The sequence below is a fragment of the Peromyscus eremicus genome, chromosome 4 (assembly GCF_949786415.1).
Source record: "Peromyscus eremicus chromosome 4, PerEre_H2_v1, whole genome shotgun sequence".
Lineage (NCBI taxonomy): Eukaryota > Metazoa > Chordata > Mammalia > Rodentia > Cricetidae > Peromyscus > Peromyscus eremicus.
The window spans coordinates 110959996-110978917 of NC_081419.1; positions in this window are offsets into that span (position 1 = coordinate 110959996).

Sequence of the window (18922 nt, forward strand, 5' to 3'; positions counted from 1 at the left end):
AGAGGCTGACTAGTGAGCCCCAGGGGTCCTCCTCCGCTGCCTCTGCAGTGATGTGATTTCAGGCCCACTCTTGAAAACCCTGATTTTTTTCCTTTTCTTATAAGACATTTTTTTTTTAAATTTTAGTAAAGAATGCAGGTAGTTTGTACTTAAATGTACGTATCCTTTAAATTTTTTTCTTTGACAGTTTATACACGTATATAGTGAATTTTGACCATTTTTGTCCCCCTTTACCTGTTCTCACCCCCTTCTTCTCTCCCTGATAGGAGATGTGCTTCATCCCAACAAGTCTGCCTCCTACTTTGATGCCTTTTTAAAATGAAGCATTACTCAGTTGAATTAGAGTTGCTTGCATGAGCATGAGGGGTTATTTGCTAGAGCATGGGCAACTTATTAGTAGCTACACTCTTAAAGAAAATTACACCCCCTGCCTTAGTAATCATTAACTACCCATAGACCCTCAAGGAGGGGTGGTGTCTCATAAACCTTCTCCTATGCATGATGGACTGTTGATGGTCCTATTCTGGTACAGGTAATTGAAGCTGCAGTGAGTTTATGTAGCAGCCATGTGGTGTCCAGAAGACAGTTTTGCAGCATTTCTTCCCGTCCCGTGGTTCCCATGCTCTTTCTACTCCCTCTTCCTCTGTGTTCCCTGAACATCCATGAGCACGTATGTAGATATGTGATATAGGACCAAGCACTCAACAGTAACTTATTTTCAGCACTTTGATCATTTATGGTCTCTGGTTAACCTCTGCTTGCTACAAAAAGAGCTACTACCCAGAGTAGCACAGATTTGGGTGTAACGTAAGTATTAGAAGACAGTTTGACACGTCAGTCCTTGATTCCCTGCTTAGGTTTATGACCCACTCTACTTTTTTACATTAGGACTATGGATTAAAATTAGGTCTTCATGCTGACCTTCCCCATATAGATTTTTCTATAGTCAGAAAAGAGTAAGTGTTGCCTGTTAGTTTGCTTGCTCAATTGATTTGTATCTACTTTTTTTTTTTTTTTTTCTTCTTTGGGCCTTAGTATGTTAGTCAGTAAACAGAGTTTTGGGTTAGAGTAGATCGCATGCCCTTCCAGCTCTGCATGTCTCTGCTCTCTATGGAAAATGCATTAGCTCTTGAAGGGTTAAAAACAAAAACAACAAAATCAAAATCTAGTCCAGTCCTCCTCACTTCACAAAATAACTGCACTAACTTGTTAGATTTTCTGCAGTTAAACATAATTCCCAATTTTCCAAGGCCAGCTGTAGATCAGGATTCTAAAGGCCTTAATGGAAAACGGTGGGTAATGTGTTTGTCAAGAGGCCACTTAGAGAAATCAGTTCCATGTAATTTTTTAATATGGTTCTTTGGACAGAGTTTTTATGACTCAGTATTACAGATGTCATTAATTTATAATGGAAAATAGTGAGACAATATGACAATTATCTTTAGACTCAAGAATACTTAGGCAGCCGGGGGAGTGATGATTGAATAGTTCCAACAGAGGCTATTTCAAAATGCTACTAAGCTGAAGTCACCTGTTGTGTCGCAGTTGAGCCGTGGGCCTCAGTGCCTCTGAGCATGCTCTGTGTGCCAGCTAAGTGACAGAATGACATCAAAGTCTGCTGGCAATTCCAGGACTTCAGTGTTTTCTCTGACTGATGGAAACCTACACACTTTTGCTTTACTGGGAAGGCTGTGCTGCATAGAAGGGAGACCGTGGGCACAATACAAGTTTGATTTGTGCCTCCACAGATTTCATCATATACCTCCCTCTGAACACTAGGTATTTTAGAGATGTTAGCAAAGCTATTGCAGCTGCATTGCAGACATGGTTATAAGGAAGGAAAATAGAATACATCGGCGAACATTTGCGACCAGATGGGTGTAACATGAATCTTAAAAGGTCTTATTAATAAAAACAAACCCGGAGCCAGGTATTGGGGTGAATGCTGAAAGATGAGAGAAGCAGAACAAGCCACAGATAACCTCACCTCGCCAACTTCTCAGCCAATCCTATTTCCTCTCAGTCCTCATCTGAATGGATCTCAGCTGAACTGCTGCTAAAAGCCTAAAAGCTTAAAAGCCTCTAGTTCTCATTCTCATGCCTTATATACCTTTCTGCTTCCTGCCATCACTTCCTGGGATTAAAGGTGTGTGTCACATACATGGCTATTTCCAGTGTGGTCTTGAACTCACAGAGATCGAGATGGATCTCTGTCTCCCAAGTGATGGGATTAAAAGCCACCATTTTCTGGCCTCTTGTGTCTATTTAGTGGCTATTCTGTTTTCTGACCCCAGATAAGTTTATTAGGGTACATAATATATTGGGGGACACAGTATCACCACAGATGGGTGATAGCTTCTGTGTACAGGGCTATTAGAGTGTTACGGTCATTTGTAAAGTATGAGCTTTTGTGTGGAAGTCATGTCTTAATTTAAATAGAGCCTCTTACCTGTGCAGCCTGTAGTATCCTAAGAGTAGAGAAGTCCTGTAATAGAAAAGGCCACTGGCCTGAGTTGGGAGGTCTGGATTTTGCCTAGATTCTGAGTAGAATTATTTTTTAAGAGTTGATTTTTGTGTATTCAAAAAAAATGAGTTTTTTGTGTTTTTACATTATTATTTTGATTGTTATTTGGTGTCTCATGCTGCTGATGTCATAATGGACTCAGGGAGATCAGAAGATAACTTTGTGGAGTCAGTTCTCACTTTCCACCTTTAAATAGGTTCTAGGAATTGAACTAATGTCACCAGGCTTGTATGGCAAGCACTTAGTACTTAGAATGTGACCTTATATGGAAATATGGTTTGGAAAGAGGTCAACAAAGTCATTTGTATGGTTCCTATGGTGATATTTTGAAGAACTCCTTCAACAAGCCATGGGGCACCTAAGTTATTAGAAACCTGAAGAGAGGAATGGAATAGATTGTCCTTCACAGCCCTCAGAGAAACCATCCATGCCAACACTTTAATTTTAGATGTATGGCCATGGAATTGGGGCAACTTTTGATGGTTTAAGTCACCAGTTGTTGGTACTGTTATGGTGGCCTCAGGAAAGTGCAAACTTGATTACACAGAACCACAAAACATTTGAACAAACTTCTCAACTTGAACTTCTGCTTCATAATTTGTAAAGTCAACTTTCAGAGTAGATAATGTCAGGACCTTCCTGTTCTGCCATTTGATGATTAAACTTCAAAAAATGTGTTCAGTTTTCAGCAAAGTAATTGTAGTTGTATTTCTCAATGTAACTAAAATATATAAACATGCTATTTTCAGTTCCCAATTTTGTTCTTTTCATTCAAGAGTCATTGATGATACTTCCCCTAAGCTATAGGATTGGGCAATTCTGTCTCTTCCAAGTTGACACTAAACAATGACAGCATGTCTAGTCTGTATGTGAGTATACTATGTAGCCTAAGAACTTAGCACTCAAAACCATATACCTGCTTTCTTTTGATTAGGGCCTAATGGAACTTGGGTGTCATTTTGTGAGCTTTTCTTCACTGTACTCTTAGAACATTTTCCTGCAAACATCCACAGGCCTACTTTAGAGTTCCCAAGGCAGCCACTGGGTTATTTGCTGGAAGCCTCACTTTAGCAGCAGCAATGTTATGGGATATTTGATCACACTGTAAAACTTTGAGACTGTGTTAAGACAATTAACCTTGGGTCAGGGGGTGGAGCCAGTGACTAGTTTACAAGAATTATCCATAGAGAGAGTATGGAGGACCCAGGAATATGGATAGAGAGATGCACAGGAAGGAGTAGAGTGGGACTTCGATATTTTAGTCTTTTTGGTTTGGGATGAGTGGAGAGACGTTTCTCTTGCTGGGTATCTGGCCAAAAAGGAAGGTCAGCTGGTTGCTTCTCAGCTTCTCTGATTTAGCAGGTTTTCACCCCATCTGACTCCTGAGTCTTTATTGGTAAATAGAATGATAGAGACTTAGTTAAAACCTGTATTTGGTGGCAGAACTGGTGCTGGCAGGACTGGAAATCCCACTAGGCCATGGTCTGAGCGATAGGGTGCTGATTGTGGGCTATAGGGTGCAGACAGTAGTTAAAATATTGGTAGATTTAGGTGCAGCTGCTAAGCCAACAGAAGAACAACACTCATGCTTACACTATTGAGTGTACTTCAACACCAGACTTCTCCTAAGTTAGGCAGCTCAAATGGAAAGGCCTTCTTCCTTGGCTTGTCCATGTTGCAAGTGGTTCAGTGATACAAGATGAAGACTTTGTAGGCAATGATATCTCAGAGGGATACGGGGAGGAAATAACCACTCACCTCTGTACCAGTAGCTCTTCTTAGGAATCTGAAACATACACCATATCTCTGAAATAATATACCCTGGACTTCAGGATAAAATTTTAAAAAAAATTTAAGGAAAGGAAATTAATTAATTATCTTATTTCTAAAAAAAAAAAAAAAAAGAATCATGTTGCCGTGGGATGTGCTGTATGGCAAATGTGTTGCTCTGATTGGTCAATAAATAAATCACTGATTGGCCAGTGGCCAGGCAGGAAGTATAGGGAAGTTAAAGGCTGAGTGAGAGACACTGCCAGCCACCACGATGAGAAACAGCATGTGAAGATGCCGGTAAGCCACGAGCCACATGGCAAGGTACAGACTTATAGAAATGGATTAATTTAAGCTATAAGAACAGTTTGCAAGAAGCCTGCCCCGGCCATGCAGTTTGTAACCAATATACGTCTCTGTGTTTACTTGGTTGAGTCTGAGCGGCTGTGGGACTGGGGGGACTGGCAGGTGAGAGAGATTTGTCCTGACTGTGGGCCAGGCAGGAAAACTCTAGCTACAATCATGTATTTGATTCAAAGTACAAAATTTTTTTAGAAGATTTTTATTATTTTAAATTATGCACATAAGTGTGTATGGGGGGTATGTGCATGAGCATGTGTGCATATGTACTTGACTGCTGATGCCCAATGAGGCCAGAGGCATTGGATCTCACTGGAGCTGGAATTACAGGTGACTGTGAATTACCCCAAATGGGGGCTGGGAATTGGAAAAAAAATGTATGAAAAGTTTCAGTTTGCTCTTTTATCAGGGCCCTTCCCTAATTTTCCCAGAACCCATTCATACCTTGTTGCTTTGCTAGGATGCCCCCTGCCCTCAGCCTGCCATCATGCAGAAACCAAGGGCCTAGGTAAGGCCCAAGGAGAGAATTTCACAGGGCAATGGGTCAGCTATGGCTGGAAGTCCTGATGGGCCTTGACGGTTCCTATTTTCTTTGTAGTCTGGAGAGAAGTGGTGAAGGTAAGGACATACTCACTATCTGCAACCAAGTTTAAATTGAATAAAGCTTATTGGCTTTTTTAAAGGATTACTGTTCTGCCTTCCTGAAGTTTTTCTAATACTTGTGGTTTAAATATTTTCTCTGATTTAACTTTTCTGCTTAAATTTCACCCACTCATGTAACCTTTTATAGGCCAAAATGAGGACCTAAAAAGTCATTGTTAAGAGCTAATTCTAAGGCGGCTCTGATGAGTCACTTGTATGTCTGTGTGGTTATGAACACTTTGGAAAAGTACCCTCTCTGTGAAAAGTCTTCAGATAAAATCTCCACCATGCAAACCTACAAAACATGTGTTTTGAAAGGAAATTTTTTTTTTTTTACCATTTTAAATTGTGAGACATTTTTTAATGTTATAACTTTCTTTGTATGAGTATGTAAAGTTGATATTGCTATTTATAATTTATGTTGTTCTTGAATAAATGATAATTATTAAAATCACCCACTTCTGAATCTACGTGTGACTCTTGCCCTCTGTAGGTTCTGAGTCTTCATAGAAATTTCAACAGAGCAGTGGTAATGAGAAACACTCCATTTATTTTGATCCATGTGTTTTCCTGTAGTTTTTTTCTTACAGTTTTGTATTAGTTACTTTTTTATTGCTGTGATAAACACTGTATGACCAAAAGCAATTTATGGAAGACAGATTATTTTGCCTTATGGTTCTAGAGAGGTACGAGTCCATCATGGAAGGGAGGCATGGTAACAGCTTGCAGGCAGCGTGGCAGAAACAGGAGCCGAGAGCTCTTATCTTGAAGCACATGCAGAAAGCAGAGGGCAAGCTAGAAGTGACACAAGTTTACACTCTCAAAGCCCACCTCAGGGATGCATTTCCTCCAGCAAGGCTGTACCCTAAACTCCCCAAACACCACCACCAATGGGGACCAAGTATTCAGATGCCCTAGACTCTGTGGGTCCTTTCTCATTCAGACCATCACAACTGTGAAGACAGGATTAAAAATAAACAAAAGAGCCTCATAGATTCTAGATTAGGAGTCATAGTTTCATAGACTCTTGGGACATCACATTGCCCAGGAGCCACCAGGTTTTGAACGTTTCTAAACCTAGCAGCATCCTTTGTTCTGGTGACTAGTTGTTCTGATGTTGAATTCTTTCCTCTTACTTTTTTCCAGAGAAACTTGAGTTAAGAGAGGAACTAAAAACCCAATCTACCCATATTAGTGTTAGTTGTTAGAAGTAGAAAAGACTTAGTGAACCTGCAGTTTGAAATTACTACTCAAATAGTGATTTAGGATTTTTCATTCTTGTTTGTTCATCTATTTTGGTTTCTTTTCTCCCTGTTCTCCTACAGCATGACTTATGATGGTAGTAAGAGCCCGTTTGTGTTCATGCTTTGACTTGAATCCTGTGATTTAGTAGCTCCTTACTTGTTTTCTGCTACAACACAGATGGTTTTCACTCTCCTTACATGCTCACTTCTACCTTCTCCCATTTGAGACTATACAGTGGAAAGTGCATGAAAGACAGCATTTCTATCACATTGTTCATAGTTGGCGCCACATTGTAAATGGCTCATTGTTACACACCTTGCTACTTAATCCTTCCTTCTTTTATTCTTTCCTTCCTTCCTTCCTTCCAAATTTCATACATGAGTACAGTGCATTTTGAGGATATTCTTCCTCTCCAGATTTTTCTGTTTCCCCTTACACTCCTCTCAAATTTATGTGCTCTGTGTGTGTGTGTGTGTGTGTGTGTGTGTGTGTGTGAGAGAGAGAGAGAGAGAGAGAGAGAGAGAGAGAGAGAGAGAGAGAGAGAGAGAGAGATTGTCCTGTAGAGTTCAATTACTGTTGCATATATGCACATGGGTATGGGTATAGGGATGGCCACTTGGGACATGGGCAAGTTTATCAGGGGGCTTGTGTTTGAAGACAACTAACTTTTATATATTAAGAGGCTTCTTCCTGGAGAAGACTCATATTCTCTCTCTCTCTCTCTCTCTCTCTCTCTCTCCTCTCTCTCTCTCTCTCTCTCTCTCTCTCTCTCTAGCCAATGACTGCCTGTAGATCTTCATCTGTTGTGGGGCCTTACAAGAATTCCTTTTTCCATATGTTGCCATGCCAGCTGGTATTGTCACTATGTAGGTCCTGTTGTGATTTCATGTGCTTAACTTTGGATTTGTCTCTTCAAGTCTTCTATGCCGTTTTCTGCAATGTTCCTTGAGCCTTAGGTGTAGAGGTTGAATTGTAGATTTATCAGTAGTGGTTAGGTATTCGTAGTTAGAGTTTCTATTGCTCTGAAGAGATACCATGACTATGGCAGGTTATATAAAGGAAAACATTTAACTGGGGGTTATCAAAGTTCAGAGCTTGATGGGAAGCATAGTGGCATGCAGGCAGACATGGAGAGGTAGTTAGGAGTTCTACATCTGGATCTACAGGCAGCAGAAAGAGACAATGAGACACACCAGGCCAGGCTTAAGCTTCTGAGACCTCAAAGCTCACCCCACTAGTGACATACCTCCTCCAGCCAATCCACACCTACTCCAACAAGGCCACACTTCCTAATAGTGCTGCTCCCTACGGGCCAAGCATTCAAACTTAAGAATTTTGGGGGTCCATTCCTATTCAAACCACCACAGGTACCTCATGGTCAGTTGTTCTCTACATTTGACCAGTTAAGGATTTCTGCAAGAGTCTCCATCTGCTGCAAAAGAATGAGGGTGAGAGCTATACTTACCTGTGTTCAGAAGAATAAGTATTTAGAATACAGTTAGAAATTATATTGGTTTAGGAAAGTGGCAATAGTGAGTTTTCCTCTAGGGTCCATTTTGAGTGGGTCTTCAGTTGAATTAAACAGCTCTTGGTTACTCCCAAGATATTAATGCCACTATTGCACCATCTATTTTTTTTCTTCTTTTCCTTTTTTTTTTTTTTTTTTTTTAATTGGAGATTATGTTGCTTTGCCTGGTCTGGAACTCTATGTAGACTAGGGTAGTCCCAAATTCACAGAGATCCTCTTGCTTCTGCATCTTGAGTACTGAGATTAAAGGTGTATTCACTATTCCCAGCTTCTGACTATCTTTCTAAGTCAGTGGTTTTCAACCTGTGGCTCTCTACGCCTTTTACAGGGGTCATCTAAGACCTTCAGAAAACACAGATATTTGCATTCCAATTCACAACAGTAGCAAAATTGCAGTTATGAAGTAGCAGCAAAAATAATTTTATGATTGTGGGTCACCACAACATGAGGAACTGTATTAAAGGGTCATAGCATTAGGAAGGTTAAGAACTACTGTTTTAAGTAGTTTTGCTTTACTAGTTTACCTGAAATCTTTTTTTATCTGAAGTGAACTCATTCATTTACTCACTTCCTTCCTACCTTCCTTCCTTCTTTAACTCCAGAAGTGATTTCTTTGATTAAATCATCAATCTTTCCTAATATATAGCAACTATACATATTTTCTAGTATAACATACATTAGGAAAGATTAAAAATTTAATATGCAAATATATATTATATATACATACTTATATATACACATATATACACACATATGAATTTGATGCATAATTGATTAATAAATTTTCAAGAAGTCATCATGTAAGCCAATGGCTGATACATTATCAGTATTATTAGGTTAAAAATTATAAACATTTATATTCTCCTGTGTATATCTCTTCAGTCTATAACTTTTGGCCTAGAAATAACCATTTTTATTTTGTAATTATTATTCCCATGTGTGTTTCATGCCTTTTCTATAAGCAAATGTGTCCATAAACAACATTTGGAATTGTTGTGGACATTTTCAAACTTAATACAATTGGTGTGTGCTGTGTGTAGTGCTATGCAGTTGCTTTTTCCACTCATTGTTAGGTTAGGGTTGGGAAAGTCAGCATATGGATGCATTTAACTCTGTGATCAGTCTGTTACACAGTTTTACCTCTTGTAACTATAGGCTATTTACCTTTTGTAAAGAATGTTTAAGTTTTTCCTGATTTTTGCGCTGTTTTCAGCCATTTACCATAGACATTTACATATGTGTACACAGGGAGCTCTGGATAGAAGTTTTGGAATTTGCTAAACTGGAGAGGACCATTCAGCCTGGCTACACTAGACACTGTACTTTGTTTTCCATAGTAATAATTTCTATGTCCTTCAGAATTTTTGTTATTGCCACAGTTTTTGTCACTATTGGTCTTTGAGTGAGAAATGAAATTATATGGTTTATTTTTATTGTTTCTCTTGATAGTTGGTTCATGTCCTTTACTAATCCGGCCCCCCCCCCCAGATTTTTATCTCTCTGTTCTTTTTGTTGCTGAGGCTGAGTCTCACACTTTGCTAGGTTGTCTTGACTGGCCTGGACTTCATAATTTCTTGCTTCAGCCTTCTGAATGGTACCTCCTCTGACTTGCCTTTATCTTTTGATAGAAACGTTATTCTGCATAGTGGTCTGTGTCTTTTATATGAGTTAATATAGAATCTCCAAAAAATTAGACCCCAAAAGGTACAACTCAGGAGTGATCGATTGCAGACTCTTAATGATTTTCAAAAATTGTTAGGAAACTTACAGGCTATCATTGGAATACCTAAATTTGGACTAGTAAATTTGCTTAATACCCCAAAAGGGGACAAGGACTTAAATAGTCCAAGAGAATTATCATCTGAAGCTGAGAAAGAACTGGCTCTAGTAGAAAAGAAGATATGAGAAGTGAGAGTGTATATCCCAGGTCTTAAGGGTCCCCCCAGCAGCCATGCCCCAGGGGCATGTTCCTCAAAGTAGGTGTAGCAGTTACCTGCCACCTCACTAGGGGCAGTGCTTCAGGGCATGGCTCAGACAGCTCCCACTACAAAAATCCTAGCTGGTGACTCAGGTTTGTACTTTGTCTGTGGTATGCTTATTGTGAACAAATTTTAAAGTTTAATATCTGGTTTACCAGTCTTTTATGGTTTGTGCTTTTTAAGTTTAACAGAAAAAAAAAAATCTGTCTAGCCCAAATCCTAAATGTATCTCTTCTACTGAAACCCTGTTTTGCCCCTTTCTTTCTTTGAGATTTGGTCTCAAATGTGTGATTGTTCCTTCTCTGTCTCCTGAGTGCTGGGATCACAGACATGTGACATCATGTCCAGCTTTGAAATTTTTCATTAATTTTGTCATCTATATATGATATTTAATGTACATCTAGCCAGTTCTCCATATCTGTAAGTTTTTCTTGGATTTAGCATTTTGAGAAAAAATATTTCTCAAAAATATTTGAGAAAAATTGTCTGTGTTACATATACTCTTTTCTTGGCCTCATTTCCTGAACAGTGCAGAAAAATAGCCCCTTTATATTGTGTTTGCAGTTGTAAGTATTATATGCAAAACTATCCATTTCCTGTAAGGACCTGATCATGTGTGGGCTTTGATATCCTCAGGTGGTCCTGGATCCCATTCCACAGATCCAGGAGGACAGCTGTTTAGTATGTACATGACTTCACATTTGTGTCTGCTTTTATTTAATGCCATGTAGAGAGCCAATTGTCCCAAAGAGAACTAGTTGTCCCCAAATAACGTATTCTTCCCCACAGATATGCAGTGCTTTTCTGTCTTATTATGCCAGTAGACATAGATATACTTGACTTACATATTCTTTTGCAAGATTTATTTTTATTGTTTTTAATTATGTGTACCTGAATGTGTCACTGTGTGGATATGAGCATATATAAGTGCAGTTACCCACTGAATTCAAAAGAAGGTGTCAGGTTCCCTAAAGCTGGAGTTATAGATGGTTTGATCCACAAAACATAGGTGCTGGGAACTGAACTTGGATCCTCTGGAAGAGCAGTAAGTACTTTTTCCACTGTGTCATCTCGACATCTCTTCAGCCCCTTTCTTCCCTCCTTCCTGGGCCTGATAACTTACATATTGTTTTTGTCTTTCATCTCTTCACATGCCACCATAAACTCTTTTGATTGCTTTTTCATTGAGTTATCTTATTTATTTCAAGACAGGGATTCGCTGTGTAGCCTTGGTTGTCCCGGAACTCACTCTGTAGACGAGGCTGGCCAGAAATCTGCCTGCCTCTGTTTCCCAAGTGTTGGGATTAAAGGTGTATGTCACCAGGCCTGACAACTTATAAATTGTTTTTGTCTTTCATCTCTTTACATGTCATCGTAAACTAATTAGATTGCTTTTTCATTCAATTCTTAAGTATCCATTTTATTTTTTTCATTTTTCTTTCCTTTTGTTTCTTTTTTCTTTCCTTCTGTTTTTTTGTTTGTTTTGTTTTTGTTTGTTTTAAGACCAAGACTCTCTTTGTAGCCCAGGCTGTCTTTGAACTTACGATCCTCCTACTTTAGCCTCCCGAGTGCTGGGATTACAGTTATTTGCCACCAGACCTTGTCCTGTTTTCTACGTCTATTATGGTGTGTTATCTTTGTAAATGTTCTGCTTTTGTTAGTCCTTGTATTCCTGGAAATAAACATTACTGTAAATTTTCTAGTATTAGAATTTAGAATTATTAAAGCTATTTTTTATGAATGAGCTTTATTGTTTGTGTTTCTATGTCTTTTTAATGGACATTTTTGTCTCTAGTCTCATTAAAGAAGACAAATCATCCCCTTCTAAGTATTGATAATAGCTTGTAACTGAATACAACTTTCCTGTGAAATCGCCTAAGCTGGTAGAGAATGAGAACATAGGCTCTAACTTTTCAGTTTCTTCAACAATATTGGTTTGTATTTTAATATTCCTCCTGAGTCTTTGTTCGTAATTAATACTTTCCTTCATAACCATCAGTTTCATTCATGTGTACAAATATATTTCAAATGATAGTAGAAGAGCTGCAATTTTTTCTGATTTAAAAAGAAAATCAAAAACCAAACATTTAAGGTTATGCCTTCCTTTTATGTAGTATTATTTATCTGGGATGGGAGTTTTTCTGATTCATAGATTTTTTTTCTAATGAACTAGAATTGTTCCTTTATTTAATTTCTGCTTTCGTCGTCTTTTCCTCTTGCTTCTCCTTTCCCCCTGTAATCTGTCTGTCTACCTTGATTTCTTTCCGTTAGTCTATTGTACACTGAGTGAGTTCATTTTCTTTTCTATTTTGTATTACAGAAAATACACTCAGAAAAGGGTGGGAAGGATAAAGAATTAGAAAATAGTAATAAAATACAAAGTTTCAGATAGAAATACATTTTTGATGTCTTTTGTACAGATGGTATTAAAGTTATGAATAAATACATTTCAGACTTTATGGGAATGAATTTCAGATATTTTGCCACAAATACTGGCATATACCATGGCTACGGAATGACAGCTTGATTCACTTATTCACCTTTTTACATCAAAATATCTTATTTACCCCATAAATATGCTCAATATTTATTGGTTAACTTAAGATAATAAATACATATGCCTGTAAAACTATACTCACTCAGCATAATAAGTTTTAATATTCTTTCATCATAGTTCATTTATAAATATTCTGTGATTGTACTGTTAATCCCTCTTTGATTTATTTAGGGTCATATCTTAAATTTCTTAAGTACATTTTAAGGACATTTGGTGGCTTGAAATGTTCGTTGGTAGAACACTTGGCTAACATGGGCATGCCTTGAAATTTGATCCCCAACACGGCAAGATAAACAAAACAAAACAAAGATTCGACACTTTTTAATTTAAGTGCCTACTTAAATGTATGTTAGGTGATTTGTTGAAGTTTCCTTTCTGACCTGGTATGTGGTCAGTTTCAAATTTTAATTTATTTTAGTTCTTATATATGTGTATGTATGTGTGTCTGTGTATGTATGCCATGATAGAGGGTGCCTTTGGAAGCTAGAAGTGGGCATCTGATACCCTGGGGCTGGAGTTCCAGGCAGTTGAGAGTCACCTGACTCAGGTGCCAAGACTGGAACTTGGGGTCTCTGGAAGAGAACCAAGTGTTCCTAACTGCTGAGCTATTTTCTAGCCCTGTCAGGTTTCTTTTTTGATCAGTAGTCATTGTATAATTGAAATAATTTTACATTCTATATGTATTAAATTCAAGATTCCATGTTATTGTCAGATTAATTTTTGTTTGCTTGCCATTAAATAGTTTATCTGATTTCTAAGCTTCTGACAGTTTTTCTAGTTATATGTCATTTTTTATCACATTTTATCAGTTTTGCTTCCTGTTTCTGAAAGTTGGTCTGCTAAATCTAAGTTCATGATTACCATCTTAATAGAATTTTCTGTGTATATTATCAGGTGTTTATTCTTAGTGACATGAAACCTTTTCATGGATTTGAACCTTTTTTGATTAAAATTTGTTAGGCATTTGTTTTCCCATTTATCATCTTTAGGAACAATGGATTTTTCTATCTATCTATCTATCTATCTATCTATCTATCTATCTATCTATCATCTATCTATTAATTTATTTGCATAGTGTAATAATCTATACTTATTCATAGGTTGCACTTATTGCAAGTAGTAATAAAACAATATTCTTTCCTATTATAGTATATTTTGTTTGATGTGTGTGTGTGCCTTTCCTGTATTCTGGTTTCACCCAAACGTTTTGTATTTCCTGCTATGCTGAAGTCCCTCTTCTGGTTTAGAATCCATGTGCTTTATTATTATTATTATTATAAAGTATTATTCTAGTACTTTAGAATAATATTTTCATTTCATTGTGTAACTAAGATTATAAGCAGAAGAAAAGTCATCCTGAGAACCACAAGCTAACAGATGTTATTTCTCTTATAGAGTATAAAATCTGGAGGAGGACCTACCATTAGCAACTCGGCTCTGTCTTTCAGCTTGTCATCCCTTAACTCATGGACTTCATCTCTTTGTTTTGTTTCATGGCTACAGACTGGCCATTTAACTTTCAGATAGCACATCTGTGTACCAGGCAGGAAGAGGTTGGGAAAGGGCAAATGGGAGAAGAGATATATACATTAAGAAGTCCCCTTTTGTTAGAAAAGGAACACTAGCCAAGAGACATCCATTTTGTGGTCCAGAGCTGTGTCATTTACTATCTGTAGCTGGGAGGAGGCTAGGGAGAAACTTAGAATGAGAATTGGGTCATGTTGTCTACAGAGCTATATCTCACATGTATTTAGTGCACAAAATTTTCAACAGACTCTTGTTATTCGGTATTTCTGTTCTTTCTATAATGTAACTAGACTAAGCACATCTTGCTTAAACATTAAACAACTTGCACAAAATGAATTGGCTGTTGATATTTACCAAGTACTTGGTATTCCCCTGCTAACTTCAAATCTATTGCTGGGCCCTGAGACGACTTTCTGCATTATTTCATTTTACCTTTGGAATACCAGGCAAACACTATTTATCATTGACCTGTATCTCAGCTCAGTTTTCTAAGTTTTAAACCTTGTTTTATCTTATGCTTACAGTAGTTTGTAGATGGTTTCAAATTTTTTAATAGGACCAGAGGGATGCTTCAGAATAAGGACCTATGTATTATGTTGATTGTAGATTCTTTGGTAATTATAACAAGTTTATTTCTGTGACAGAATTCACAACTGGTATTGCCATTACATCCTGTTTTGGATTGTTCTCAGAGTCCAAATTTTAAAAAGTCCATATTAAACCCATTTATTTTTGAAAATCATCCAATATTTAATTTTGCTTTAGACAGTTTTATCATCGGCTGCCCTGTCTAGACTATAACAATAGCAGTTCTCACTTGCCTGTTTTCTTCTAAGTGAGAGAAAAGAACATAAACAATTAGATACTAAGTTCTCACTGAGAATCAAAACTAAAAATGAAGTATATACTTCAGATAGTAAGCCATCTCTACTCCTTAATGTGACTCATCATTAAAATGTGAATATGTTGATTAGGAAATAACATTCAGTTTTGAAACAGACACATAGATGCATACCTTGCTTTATTCAGTTCTAGATTATTCTTTATATTCACTTAAAATTGACAGGGTCATGAGTTTGAAGCCAACTTTGCTATATAGCCAGACCTTATCTCAACTAAGAAAACAAAATTAACCCCCAACAAAAAGCAAAGAGAAGACTTTGCATTTATGATATTATCTGTCAAGAGTTTATGACTTTTTTCTTTCCCATCAGCTGAAAAATATATGTTTGTAAGATCTACCATTATTACATCCTTTGCTTCTCCTTATACCCCGTGTTCTTATTTTGGGATTTTCTTCTATAGCCAGTACTGTTTTGAGATAAAGTCCTTGGTGAGGATGCTTCTGAACTCAGACATCAAATGTAGAATGTTTGAGGCCAGCGTAGATAAAGGCTGTGTCTACACCAGGATTGTACATAAGTACCAGATGTTCATTTGGTAGAGCTTCCTTTTCCACTGGCCTGATGCTGTTGGATGAAACCAATGGGTGGTTTTTAAATATGAATTATACCTAAAAATAAACCATGAAAGGTTCCATACAAAGTACAAATTTGGTCATATATGCTTACATTGATGGTCACCAGAACAGGTGAAGATATTATAGTTGCACTGTAGCAAAAACATGCATGTTTGTAATGATGTTGTTGTTTGTTTTTGCTCTTTGGTCTTTGGGGGGCCTACTACCCAGTTCCCAAATAAATCACACAGGGAAGCTTATTTTTAATAATAAATGACCGGCCTTTAGCTTGGCTTGTTGCTTGCCAGCTTTTCTTAACTTTAAATCATCCCATCTACCTTTTGTAACTAGGCTTTTCCCTTTTCTTACTTCTGTATGTCTTACTTTCACTCTTACTCTGTGGCTGGCTGTGTGGCTGGGTGGCTGGCCCCTTTCTTCCTCCTCCTTCTCTTGCTCCTTCTTTCTTCTTGCTCCTCCCAGATTTCTCCTTCTGTATATTCTCTCTGTCTGACTGCCCTGCCTATCCTTTCTCTTGCATTGCTTTTGGCTGTTCAGCTCTTTATTAGACTATCAGGTGTTTTAAACAGCAAAGTAACATAACTTCACAGAGTTAAACAAATGCAACCTAAATGAATGCAACACATCTTTGCATCATTAAACAAATGTTCCAGAGCATAAACAAATGTAGCACATCTTAAAATAATATCCTACAACAATGGTAATAATGACAGTGGTGAACAGCAGTCTTTTGCACAACAAGTGCTAAAAGATAAGACACAGACAAGCATTGCTGTCTTGTGGCCTTCTCTGAACGGGAAGAACTTTGTTAGACTACTATATCCTGTTGCTATTCATCTAGACCTACTTCCAGTTGAGATGCTGAGAAGGTACATACATATGTATATGAAATGAACATTTAAGAGCCAGGCATGATGACCCTGAGGATTGGGTGTTTAAGACTAGCCTGGGGAGCATAATCAGACCAGACACTATGTCTCTTGAGTAAAGCACATAATCTTCCAGTCAGCTGACGGCCTTAAAGCTTGGACCCCAAGAAAGGAGTTTGGCCTTTTGAGTGCCCTCGGGCCCAAGCTTACACCAACAGCTCTTTTATTTCCAGCGTCTTAGTTTGTCCTGCAGATTTCAGAATCGATAGCCACTAAGTTGTTCTCTTGCTCTCCCTACATACACTCACGTCCACAACCCTGCTGCTTCTGTTTCTGTGAAGAACATTGAGCAGCCACCATGCCTTTCCTAGTTGTCTTAACTTCACAGATGTCCTCTTAGCTAGGACAGAATGGTCTCCTTTAAAGCTACAGAGGAAATCACTCCAATTTATATTTGAATTTCATTTGCTCTCTTTCAACCCCTAAGATCAGTCCTTTCAACAATGATGCTAGTAAGTGAAAAAGGAGCTGGAGCTGCTTTGAAGAGAGGCTACTTTTATCCGTGAATTAAATCTGTCCTCACTTAAGTAACCCCTGACAATTCACATTTACCAAACTACTTGCTGACACCTGGGCGGTATGAAGCATTTATACTGCAGCAATACCCTAACTTCAGTGGCCAGACTCCTCACCATACATACTTCAGTCTCCACAGAAGCCTCCTTGTTTCACTCCCTCTTGATGGCTGCTACTGCATTTAGTCTTGTGGATGGCTGCCACTGCATTTAGTCCTGTGGATGGCTGCCACTGCATTTAGTCCTGTGGATGGCTGCCACTGCATTTAGTCCTGTGGATGGCTGCCACTGCACTTAGTCCTGTGGATGGCTGCCACTGCATTTAGTCCTGTGGATGGCTGCCACTGCATTTAGTCCTGTGGATGGCTGCCACTGCACTTAGTCCTGTGGATGGCTGCCACTGCACTTAGTCCTGTGGATGGCTGCCACTGCACTTAGTCCTGTGGATGGCTGCCACTGCATTTAGTCCTGTGGATGGCTGCCACTGCATTTAGTCTTGTGGATGGCTGCCACTGCACTTAGTCCTGTGGATGGCTGCCACTGCATTTAGTCTTGTGGATGGCTGCCACTGCACTTAGTCCTGTGGATGGCTGCCACTGCATTTACTCCTGTGGATGGTTGCCACTGCACTTAGTCATGTGGATGGCTGCCACTGCATTTACTCCTGTGGATGGCTGCCACTACACTTACTCATGTGGATGGCTACCACTGCATTTAGTCCTGTGGATGGCTGCCACTGCACTTAGTCCTGTGGATGGCTGCCACTGCACTTACTCATGTGGATGGCTACCACTGCATTTAGTCCTGTGGATGGCTGCCACTGCACTTAGTCCTGTGGATGGCTGCCACTGCATTTAGTCCTGTGGATGGCTGCCGCTACACTTACTCATGTGGATGGCTACCACTGCATTTAGTCCTGTGGATGGCTGCTACTTCATTTAGTCCTGTGGATGGCTGCCACTGCACTTACTCCTGTGGATGGCTGCCACTGTACTTAGTCTTGTGGATGGCTGCCACTGCATTTAGTCCTGTGGATGGCTGCCACTGCACTTAGTCCTGTGGATGGCTGCCATTGCACTTACTCCTGTGGATGGCTGCCATTGCACTTAGTCCTGTGGATGGCTGCCACTGCACTTAGTCCTGTGGATGGCTGCCACTGCATTTAGTCCTGTGGATGGCTGCCACTGCACTTAGTCTTGTGGATGGCTGCCACTGCACTTAGTCCTGTGGATGGCTGCCACTGCATTTACTCCTGTGGATGGTTGCCACTGCACTTAGTCATGTGGATGGCTGCCACTGCATTTACTCCTGTGGATGGCTGCCACTACACTTACTCCTGTGGATGGCTGCCACTGCATTTAGTCTTGTGGATGGCTGCCACTGCACTTAGTCCTGTGGATGGCTGCCACTGCATTTAGTCTTGTGGATGGCTGCCACTGCACTTAGTCCTGTGGATGGCTGCCACTGCATTTACTCCTGTGGATGGTTGCCACTGCACTTAGTCATGTGGATGGCTGCCACTGCATTTACTCCTGTGGATGGCTGCCACTACACTTACTCATGTGGATGGCTACCACTGCATTTAGTCCTGTGGATGGCTGCCACTGCACTTAGTCCTGTGGATGGCTGCCACTGCACTTACTCATGTGGATGGCTACCACTGCATTTAGTCCTGTGGATGGCTGCCACTGCACTTAGTCCTGTGGATGGCTGCCACTGCATTTAGTCCTGTGGATGGCTGCCGCTACACTTACTCATGTGGATGGCTACCACTGCATTTAGTCCTGTGGATGGCTGCTACTTCATTTAGTCCTGTGGATGGCTGCCACTGCACTTACTCCTGTGGATGGCTGCCACTGTACTTAGTCT